At 48.3% G+C, this 12,034-nt stretch overlaps 1 long non-coding RNA gene across 1 annotated transcript; it reads right to left on the reverse strand.

Moving 5' to 3' along the window:
• Window positions 1-452: 452 nt before the first annotated feature.
• On the reverse strand, window positions 453-7,452 carry LOC125718735 (uncharacterized). Its single transcript, XR_007384915.1, has 4 exons — window positions 6,303-7,452; window positions 3,552-3,875; window positions 1,090-2,252; window positions 453-1,044 (listed from the first exon to the last, which is right to left on the reverse strand). It is a non-coding gene; the product is annotated as an uncharacterized LOC125718735 (long non-coding RNA).
• Between the last annotated feature and the right edge of the window lie 4,582 nt (window positions 7,453-12,034).

Below are 12,034 nucleotides of genomic sequence, written 5' to 3' on the forward strand. Positions count from 1 at the left end.
GATCGTACAGGCAGGTCACGACACTATGGGCAATATGGTATTTGGTAATACAGCGTCTTTATTACTATACAGTTTAAATTTGCATTGATTCCTGCAGGCAAATACAAACTAAAAACAAACTAAGATACATAAAAAGTCAGATTACCCAAAGCACAGGACATGCAGTGGGTCATGTCAGTCCAAGCTTCTAGTCGGCCTGGGCCGGTCATGGCCAGACGTTTGCCTGGGCTGTCTGTTTGCAGGCTCCCCCCACGGCAGTCTCAGAGCCATAAGCTCATCCCATTCCAGCTCACAAAACTAACGGCCGAACTAAACAGATTAAAATCTGTAATGGAGATGATTTTGTTCGTTGAGCCAGTAAATTGGAACCCTCAAATATTCAGCCCTTGTACTTCCCATGGTCTGAAACGAAGCATGGTAATGGACGGATCTATCACAATTAAGACAGCGCAAGCGATCGATTAGCTCCTGTCCTGCGAGCACCGTGTAAAATGAAGCGTCGTTGGGTGTGTGGGGGGCGGGGGGGGGGGGAGGTGGTAGCTCATATAAAACCGCCCATCACCTGTCCATTACTCTGAGGCGCCCAATCCCATTGCATAGCTGACAGTGACTTTATTAAGTTTCAGTGACACACTCCTTCGATCACTGGCGCATAATTTGTAGTCCGTCATTCATCTGCAAGGGCGACTGCCTGCTCAGGATAATGTCTCAGCCCTTGGCCTTCGCACCACTAGTTACAGCTCTACCTGTGTCTGTTACAGCCCCACCCGAGACCTCCGCACCCCTCAAAGCTGTGTCTGTTACAGCCCCACCCGAGACCTCCGCTCCCCTCAAAGCTGTGTCTGTTACAGCCCCACCCGAGACCTCCGCTCCCCTCAAAGCTGTGTCTGTTACAGCCCCACCCGAGACCTCCGCTCCCCTCAAAGCTGTGTCTGTTACAGCCCCACCCGAGACCTCCGCTCCCCTCAAAGCTGTGTCTGTTACAGCCCCACCTGAGACCTCCGCACCCCTCAAAGCTGTGTCTGTTACAGCCCCACCCGAGACCTCCGCACCCCTCAAAGCTGTGTCTGTTACAGCCCCACCTGAGACCTCCGCACCCCTCAAAGCTGTGTCTGTTACTGACTGCACCCTGAAAATGCGCTCAGGTGATGTCACACGTCATTTCTTATTGTCACTGGTTCACCAATAACTCTGGTGTGAGTACCACAGTAGAGTGGGGGTGTGAGGAGTGGGGTATGATTTTAAGAACAATAGCGGTTGAATCTCGTCATAAGTGCCCCTAGCTCTCAGCAAGTCACAAAATCATTTGCTAAAGCAAGTGCAGAGAAGAAAGGGTCCTAGTCTGGGCTCAGCTACAGATCAGCTCTAAGGTAGAGGTTACGGCGAGTGGGGGGGCCACAGCCTGTGGGGGTGTGCGACTCACCGTGGAAGGATGCAGGAGCCTGTGGGAATATCAGCACATTATCATTTGCTTGCATTTCACTAGATGCCCTCCTGGTTTGGCTTTTTATGTTAATTCCTGAAAACCATGAAACAGAGCATTTCTTTCGGTGCTAAAACTCCCATTTTTCGCTCTTACTTGAGAAATGGTTGCTTTTTTGCCCGTTTTACTTTCTTGTCTTTATTGGCCAGTGGCTGGTGGTGCACCTGGGTGAGTGTTTCATTATGCTGTGCACACATGTCGGTACAATGTTGAAACTCACAGTAATCCTCACTGCTTATACACCATATGTTTCTCAACTCAGGGCAACCAGGATCCAGACTGTGCAGTTCAACGGAGAGTGCAGCAAGACCACTGCTCAAGACAATGGTGGGAAAGGCAGAGTGACATCATCAGCGACATCACAATGGGAGTGACATCACATCACAGCTGAAGGGGTGTGAACACTGAGCAAATGGGGCATCATTTCAAAAAACAAGGAACCACGCCATTCAAAAAGAGCACCAGGAAAATGTCAAAACAAGGCTGGAATTAAGAGATCTGTGTCTCCCATGCATACAGGCCTGTCAGCATGGACAGTCTGCAGCCGGATGATATTACACCACTGACGCGACACACTCCCTGTGGGTGGTTGTGGTGGCCGGGGCACTGTGACTCAGCTCCACACAGCTGCCGTCATCCGTCAGGCCGGACCAGCTGGCAGGCGTGTGTCCGTCAACCAATGGATTCCTCTGGGTGGTCCCCAGACTGGCAAGACACGGATGGGGTGGAACTCGACCCCAACTGGAACATCAGCGGGGGGCTGGCACTCCTGTGATTCAAAGCAGATTACTATAGATCAGTGTTAAGCATTGTGCATCAGTATAGTTGGATTACTGTAGATCACTGTTCATATTTGTGCATCACTGTAGCTAGGTTACTGTAGATCACTGTTAATTATCATGCATCACTGTGGTTGGATTACTATAGATCACTGTCAGTTATACATCACAGTAGTTGGATTACTGTAGATCACGGTTAATTATCAGCCACCACTGTGCATGGATTACTGTGTATCACAGTTAATTGCTGTGCATCACTGTGGTTGAATTACTGAAGATCACAGTTAATTATCATGCATCACTGTGGCTGGATTACTGTAGATTAGTGATGCAACAGATCAAAAAACTCACGGTTCGGATCGGATCACGGTTTTAAGTCACAGGTCATATCAATTTTTGGATCAGCAAAAAAAGAAAAAAGACAATTTAACTCTCCATTTATTTATTTAAGTATTTTTTTGCCCATTAAAAACATTCAACTCAAGACACATTCGACACAACTATATAAAAACAAATTAAGGTGCAATATAGGGCATGATAATTATTTCAGCCATAACTTTAGACTTTTCCTGCTCATACATAATTGGAATTATCTTGTCACTGAAGTAACCGCGTGATGGGATATCATAGTGTGGCTCAAGCACGTTCATCATATGTCTAAACCCCTTGTTTTGCACAATGGAATATGGCCTCATGTCTGCAGCTATAAACACCCCAATAGCTTTTGTAATGGCTTCAGCCCGGTCGGATTGGGCAGCAAAGGGCTGCTTAAATGCCGCGGATATCAGCAGTTGTTGCGCGGCCGTCATCTTAGCTCCTGTCACACCAGGGTGATGTCGTTTCAAACGAGCAGTCATGCCCGACGTGTTGCCAGTCACATACGGCTTCCTCGTGCCACACTGTCGACAAACTGTGGTGGTTTTACCCACCACCCTTTTCCCATCAATATATTTAACGAGGAAGTCAAAATGCTCCCACACGTGAGACTTAAGTGATGCTGGAGGTTTCTCGAGCTCCTCTGCTCCTCCGCTTGGGCCGCTGCCGCTGGCCATGACTATCGCTTGACAGAGCACATTATACAGTGTTTTTTTTCGAATCTTTGAATCACGCGCGTGCCGAACCGCAGAGAGGGATGGGATTGGATCACAGATCAACAGTGATCCGTTGCACCACTACTGTAGATCATGGTTAATTTTTGTGCATCACTGTGGTTGGACTTCTGTAGATCACTGTTAATTATCACTGTTAATTATCATGCGTCACTGTAGCTGAATGTGCAACTCACTCACAGCTCTGCAGAGTACCAGACCAGCCAGTCGGTGGCGCAGTGGTTAAAAGGAGCTGAAAAAGAACAGGGATGGATCTGTAACCGCATCACTTTCAAAAAAGTGCAGTGGACAGCCAGAACAAGTGCACTTTCACAGCGAGATTTAAATAGAGTCATCAGATATTCAGCTTGACAAAGTCTCTGTGGCTGTTTCTGAATGCTGGCAGGTGAGGGAGGCAAAGGGCAGTGTGTCGGGGGGTGTCAGGGAACAGCCCTGGTCCGGGTGGATGTGCGAGTGATGGATTGCCTCCAATAAGCATCCTGAGCGCCGGGCTGTGTGACCAATCTGCAGGGAAATGAATAAACAAACATAAAACAGACGCAAATACACAGAGGCAGGGAAGGCTGGGCTAAATATCAGAGAGCAGGCTTTGCGTAGAACTGCTTTCTGTTGGTTTTCCTTGCAGCATTTGTAGCATCCCAAGGTAGTAGCTAATTCTGGATAGCCGGCATCAAAGTGGGCCATTTTGCCCGTTTCTATACTTACAGCATTCGGTTATTTTGTTGTTTGCCGAAAGCTTACACACACTGACTCAAGCGCAGGGAAGAACTCTGATGCAAGAGTTTTAATTTTTGCTTCTTATAGCAGAAGCCTTTAAAGTCACCAAAGAGTCTTCCTTGGGCCATGTAAGGCTGCACAAGAGCACTAATTTAACTGAATGCAGCAGCCGGAATTATCAGGCTACTTAAAGAAAAAGATTAAAGTTGAACAATTTGATTATAGTTAGAATATCTGGAAAATCACAGATGTTTTGGAATTAAGATGAATACTTATTTTCAGCAAATGTATTAAATCCACAGGAAAAAGTGTCAGAGACTATTTCCTGATGCTAGAGTGTCACCTTCTCCACTTTTTTTTGGTTTATAATGAGAGCGACTTTAGATTCTAAATGCACCATAACGATGGTTACTATGGATACTGTGCTGGTACACCAGCAATTCCAGTGTTTCTAATCAAGTCTCCAAAGACAAGTGACATCACGGAGTGTGTGGTGGTCCTGAGTTGGGCCCTCACATTCGATTCAGTGGTGTGGATGGCCTTTCTGCTCCTGCCGAATCTGACAGCGGGATCTTCGGGGGGCAAGGGGGGGGGGGGGGTGTGGGTGACAGGGGGTGTGTACCTGCATTTTGCAGCCTTCCACAGTGACTGGATCCAGGGGGTTGCAACAGGAGGGATCTCAATGCTGATTTAAAGGCCGTTCCTGGAGATTGGAGTGTTCCTAGTGGGGGGGGGGGGTGACTATCTGTGTCTTGATGCCGTGACTCTACAAGCATGGTTTCTGGTGCCTTGATGTCACCTAATTGCCGCCCCCACCTGCCCTGGCATACATTCCCTTACATGCTCCATGTTCACGGAGGACTTGGACCTTGGGGGCAGCTGATTAGCTGATGGGGGACAGCATCCCCAAGAGATGTGCAGGGGGCCTGTGTGTTGGTGGTGGTGGGGGCGGACCTGAATTTGCACATTTGTCACTGGCAGAACATTTAGAAAAGCGTCTTGGGAGGCGGGGTCATTAAGCAGTACACTGAGCACAGACAAGACGTTTTGTCTCATCTTACGATGGTGGGGAACAACGTGTCTCTCCCCTGGATCCGTTCCCCCCTCCCAGCTAAATGGTATCTTTGGCAACGCTCAGGGAAGGAGAAAAGCTACCCCTCCGCAGAAAATGATGCTCCCTTACATCCCCCTTTGTTACAATTGAATTCAGACTTTCACAACACATATTTTTTTCTCTAGGACTAGGATTTAAACCGTACCGGTGCCCTCTGTCAGTCAGGGGTAGCGCTGTTCTCGGTGGCTCTGCAGGAAAAAAGTCCTTCCTTTTCTGAAGGACAGACAAGGAAACGAAACACTGAGCTGTCGGAAGCCGGTGAGGCTCTAAGTGCCACCGGAGGGCCGGCCACAGGCAAACCGGGACCCGACGGCGTCACAACAGACGGCACAGGTGCCGGCTAAATCCGCTGTAAGCGATACACCGCACACAGCAATGTGCGCCAGATTCCTCTCGGCCTATTTTGATATGGACTGGATGGCGTAGCCTGCTGAAAATCACAGACGGGCCGCAGCACGCCCCTCCATCCGAGACTGTAATAGACCCTGCTGGGGCAGAATCAGAGACCCGTGCTGGTGACCCGCAAGGCCACCCCAGCAGCTTGGGCTCCCAAAGCCTCAGGACTGATGCGTCTGATCAGCGCTGTCAGGTCAGAAATGACTCCCTGGCGTATGGCCTGATGTCATCGTGAACGTCCATGTGCAAAAGATGTCTGAGAGGCGAAACCATAACCCGGAACAATCTGGAGGCCGACCCTCAGAGCTCAGTGGTCTCCAGCCAACTGGCCGCTACTTTAATCTACTAGGACTCCTGTTTCTTGAATTATTTGAGCTCTCCTTTGTCAAGACAGCAGCTCCATGTAATAAGAGTGAATATTCTACAGCTATTTGTATGTGTAGTTTAAATCACTGTATATATGCTAAATACTCATCACAGAGGCTCACGATGAGCTGATAGCTAGAGCCTCTTAGCAGCCAGCTAACCACCAGTGGCCGAGGTGGAGCAGATGGTCATGGGGTCCTACTCACAGTCCCAAGCTGGCCCAGCTCACAGATGGCTCTGCGATGGCAGAGGGGAATCACTGCACTGAGGGCAGCTTGGTTCTTTTGTTTTGACAGGACTCACACAACTTTGTACCAAATACAATCAAATATTTAAACCTGAGGATCTGATGTGTGTGTCTGAACGCAGGTTCAAAGCTGCAGGCTGAAGCACATGTACACATAGTCAGCACTTGGGTGGCAGTGGATGACGTCCCCCTTTGGGCAGGGTGCAGAGGATGACGCCCCCTTTTGGACAGGGTGCAGTGGATGACGTCCCCCTTTGGGCAGGGTGCAGTGGATGACGTCCCCCTTTGGACAGGGTGCAGTGGATGACGTCCCCCTTTGGGCAGGGTGCAGAGGATGGCGCCCCCTTTTGGACAGGGTGCAGTGGATGACGTCCCCCTTTGGGCAGGGTGCAGAGGATGGCGCCCCCTTTTGGACAGGGTGCAGTGGATGACGTCCCCCTTTGGGCAGGGTGCAGAGGATGGCGCCCCCTTTTGGACAGGGTGCAGAGGATGACGTCCCCCTTTGGGCAGGGTGCAGTGGATGACGTCCCCCTTTGGGCAGGGTGCAGAGGATGGCGCCCCCTTTTGGACAGGGTGCAGAGGATGACGTCCCCCTTTTGGATGGCTGGTAGAAGACGACACCCTCTTCAGGAGGGGTGCAGAAATCTTCAGATGGCTGGCAGAGGGCGGCACCCCTTTTAGGTGTCGAACTGTTTTCAGTGCCGACACATGACTTTGTGCCCGAAGCTTGAGGCTGCCCTTCGGAGTCTCAGGAAAGAACAGGTGGTGCCAAGCAAGATGCCTGCAACTTACAGCACAACAAGGATTAATGGCACCTGATCCTGCCGCTTTGAAGGGTCCCGAATGCCTCAAATACTAGGAGTACAGAACAATTGGAGGCGCACATAGGAGGCACAGAACAATGCACCTCAGATGCATAGAGAGGCTTGCATCAAAGCCATGCAGAGGTGCACATTGGAGGCACATAGAGGAGCGCATCAGAGGCATGGGGAGGCACATCAGAGGCACGAAGAGGCACAGAGATGCGCATCAGAGGCACGGAGAAGCACATCAGAGACACAGAGATGCGCATCAGAAGCATGGTGAGGCACATCAGAGGCACAGAGAGGCACAGAGATGCGCATCAGAGGCATGGAGAAGCACATCAGAGGCACGGAGAGGCACAGAGATGCGCATCAGAAGCATGGAGAGGCACATCAGAGACACGAAGAGGCACAGAGATGCGCATCAGAGGCACAGAGAGGCACAGAGATGCGCATCAGAGACATGGAGATGCGCATCAGAGGCACGGAGAAGCACATCAGAGGCATGGAGAAGCACATCAGAGCTACTGTCTGAGTGGGTGGGGCACAAATACAAAACAAAAACCAAATACATATTTTTCAATGCTGTAGTTAGAAGTAGCTACTCGTTTAAAAACTTATATATCACTTTGATGTATCTTTTTTCTAAAAGCTTGCATAATTATCCATACATCCATTTTCCAAATGCTTATTCCAAGCAGTCGCAGGACTTGCACACTTAAAATATTTAGCTTATTTCATTTTGTAAATTTATGATCGTTCATAAGCATGTGAACCGGGTCATTTTGCTCTCACATCATCAGGACTCTCATGTCTGGCTGATTCAATTACGGAAAAAAAAAAATAAATAAAAAATCAGGTCAATTGAGGTAACCTCAGTAAGAAACAGTGTCTGATAGCAGCAGCACCGGCACTGAGTCATGCTACAGAGGCAGACAGTGACTGCCTTACAGTGACAGTAATCACTCTTCTCTTCAGGGCAGGGTGATGTGTGACACTGTTTGCTTTGCTAATATGCTGGTATTAGTCCATGGGCTAGTCCCAGAGGAAACTGCCTAACCTTTCAAAACAATATTAACGCAACAAAGCCAATCAAGCCGAGAGTCTCTTATATAAATGTCAACACAAGTGTTCAAGCAAAAGTAACAGATCCAATACTTTTACCAAATATCATTGTAACAAGATATTAAATTATTGAGCTTGCAGACCAGACAACCAACGTAATGCTTTCATTTCAATGTTCCGGTGCTTTCGGTATCAGCTCCTAGCGTGACGACCTGCTACCCAAAGAAAATAAACATCAAAGAAACGTGCTAATGCCGACGTTTCAGTGACAAACACGTCATGCCATCAAGCTAAGGCCTTGTTCTAATGCAGGGCGCCCCAAACGTGCTAATGCCGGCGTTTCAGTGACAAACACGTCATGCCATCAAGCTAAGGCCTTGTTTTAATGCTGGGCGCCCCAAACGTGCTAATGCCGACGTTTCAGTGACAAACACGTCATGCCATCAAGCTAAGGCCTTGTTCTAATGCAGGGCGCCCCAAACGTGCTAATGCCGACGTTTCAGTGACAAACACGTCATGCCATCAAGCTAAGGCCTTGTTCTAATGCAGGGCACCCCAAACGTGCTAATGCCGACGTTTCAGTGACAAACACGTCATGCCATCAAGCTAAGGCCTTGTTCTAATGCTGGGTGCCCAAGCTCATAATCAGCTAATTATTAGGTATAGTGCATGTGTTTGAGCAGGGAAACCTGCAAACTGTGTTGGATCCTAGCCCCCCAGGACCGAATCTGGGGAACCCTGCTCTACTGTTATCAATCCACCTTGAAAGGATAAAAACACACTCGCTTTACTAAACTTCTACACTCCTGTCCAGTACCACCAAAAAAAGAAACAGCTGGTTATTCTACTGGGCTAATTCAGGATAAACAAAAACAAATCAGCTACAACTTAACCATTAATCTTCTGATTGAAATGTTATTAGCAACCATTTCAGTTGTTACTTGTTCATTTCTTATTAATAAAATGAGTTGGGGGGGGGCAGGATCCACATTCAAACCAAGAAATTCCAACTATGAAGTCAAGTGATACCAGTGTGGGAGGCCTGTACACACAGACCCAGTAACTTGTCCTGTTTAACCGGTATTTTAAAAGTGCTAAGATGCATTTCAGAGGCTGAGACCATACAGCGTTACCTAAATGAACAGCTGCCTGTTAGCTGAATTTTAACAATGAAAAGCAGTAGTGGGAGTAACGGCGTTACCTAAATGAACAGCTGCCTGTCAGCTGAATTTTAACAATGAAAAGCAGTAGTGGGAGTACCATCCACTGACAACATCAAATGTCGCACAAAGCTTAGAGCTACAATTCAGCTTAAACTGACTCAGTAAATATGGCTGAGTCTAACATTGTATACTAGATGTCATCTGCTAAGGGAATAGAACATTTTACCCAAACTGGACAGGTTACTAAGTGGCATCATCAATAGATGAGTGTGCAAATAGTCTACAGCTTTGTGGTCCAGGACTGAAGACCGTCACCCACATTATTGGGCAGATTTAATGAATACATAAATCTCTGTTTCCTACATCTCTGTAGAGGGTGGTGAGTTTGTAGAAGGCCATCTCTAATTCTGGGCCCACTCAGCGCCCATGTGAGCACGGCTCTATGATTAAATCCTTGATGTCTCATTAAAGTTCAGCAAATATTTGCAGGTCTGTCTGGACGTGTGATATAGAGGCATGAGCTCCTGATGGGAACAGTAAGATCTCCATCGGGGTGACACTGGCCGCCAAACGTGAGGCAGCACAGCTGAGGCTTGGACCCTGATTGGTCGACACTCACTGGCTGCTGATGCGAGTCCAAAAACAAGTTCAGCAGTTGCATCCTTGAAGGTACAATAATCATAATTGTTTAAAAAAGAAAAGAAATAAAAACCATGTAAATAGCCTTTGGAAGTGGGATTTTTGTGGCATAGATAATTCATATTTACCCCCTCTGACCAGACGAGTGGGTTTCCCTGATCGTAGTGGCCAATTGCCTTGCCATCTGGAAATATACGACCTTGTGGCCCCTCTGCAGAAGTCACTTTTGTACCTTTCCCAGGGAGCTTGTGAAAAACTGTCTGAACAAGGCTGTGATGCCTCGCTTCCTTGTGCTTTAAGCATTCGTCTATACCATCTGTTCCAGGTCATCAAAATGCCGCCATCTTGGTCATATCTGTCCAATTACAGCACAGAGAGAAGGCCCCTGGCCATTCATATGTCTTGGGGTGCAGCCAGCCCCGACCCACCAACATAGGCTAATGCCCCAGTCCATACCAGCGTCTGTTTCCTCTCCTGCTCTGTATCCCCCAGTTTCCATTAAAACTCCATGATGCCTGATGTTTTCACCAAGCCGAATGCATCTCAGCCCAGAGAAGGCAGCACAGACAAACCTGGCCTGCAGGCACCTGCTTGTTTCCATATTTTATGCAAAGAACAGTTTCTAATTCATAAATATGGGAGCGACACACACACTGATCAGTCATAACATTAAAACCACCTGCCTAATATTGTGTAGGTTCCCCTTGTGCCTCCAAAACAACTCTGGCCCACAGAGTCATGGACTCCACAAGAGCTCTGAAGGTGTCCTGTGGTATCGGGCACCAAGACCTCAGCAGCAGATACTTTAAGTCCTGAAAGTTGCGAGGTGGGGCCTCCATGGATCAGACTTGTTTGTCCAACACATCCTACAGATGCTCAATTGGACTGAGAGCTGTGGAATTTGGAGGCCAGATCAACACCAGGAACTCTTTTTCATGATCCTTAAACCATTCCTGAACTATTTTTGCAGTGTGGAAGGGCGCATAATCCTGCTGATAGAGACCCCTGCCATCGGGGAATACCACTGCCATAAAGCATCACACTGTCTCCATTAGTTCGCCTTCCCGTAGAGCATCCCAGTGCCATCTCAGATAAACGACGCACTCATAGCCAGCTGTCCACATGGTGTAACAGAAAACGCGACTCATCAGTCCAGGCCACCTTCTTCCATTGCACCAGGGTCTACTCCTGACACTCATGTGTCCATCACAGGCACTTGCAGAGGTGGACAGGAGTCAGCATGGACACTGCGACCGATCTGCGGCTACTCGGCTCCACGTGCACCGGGGCTACCTTGCGCAGTGTGTTCTGTCGCCTTTCCATCATACCCAGCTTTATGTGTAAACGTGGAACTGGACCTCCTTGGACCATTCTTGATAGGTAATGACCACTGCGCACTGGGAGCACCCCACAAGACCTGCTGTTCTGACCCAGTCGTCTAGCCAACACAATTTGGCCCCTGTCGAAGTCTCTCGGATCCTTGCGCTGGCCCATTTTTACCTGCTTCTAACACATCAAGGTCTCACTGCTCCCTTGCCTAATATATAATAGCCCTCTTGGCAGGTGCCATGGTAACAAGATGATCATTGCCTTTCACTTCAGCTGTCACTGGTTGTAATGTTTTGGCTGACTGCTTTATGCACTGTTTAAGTGCATTTATAATGTCACCTGCTGACAAAATGAGATGGATTGTCCCACATCCTGAGTGAAAAACCATTTTTACAATACACTTGTCTAGAGATGGATGGAACATAGCTGGTATTCAAGAGGCAGCAATGTTAGTGTGGATGTATGTGGGGCCCAGCGGGCTCAGCCTCTGTGTCTGTGATCGGAAGGCCACCGGCTCGAGCCCTGTCTCAGCCAAATGGTCATGTCCGTGGGCCCTCGAGCAAGGCCCTTAACCCCCAGCTCCGGGGACACTGCTGCAGGTGGCTGCCCTTTGCTGCCAAGCTTGTTCTCATCTGTCTGTAGGCAAAAAGAGAATTTCCCCATGGGGATCAATTAAGTAGCGTAATTATTTTGTATATTTTTACAATGTCTGTTCTGCAGGATTCCACCAGTATATTGCACATTTGCCTGTTTGTGCGGGTTTTAAAACAAAGAAAACATAAAAATTACAATCAAGAAGGAACAATGGCAGAAAATGGGTGACC

Source organism: Brienomyrus brachyistius, chromosome 23, assembly GCF_023856365.1.
Source record: "Brienomyrus brachyistius isolate T26 chromosome 23, BBRACH_0.4, whole genome shotgun sequence".
Classification (NCBI taxonomy): Eukaryota; Metazoa; Chordata; class Actinopteri; order Osteoglossiformes; family Mormyridae; genus Brienomyrus; species Brienomyrus brachyistius.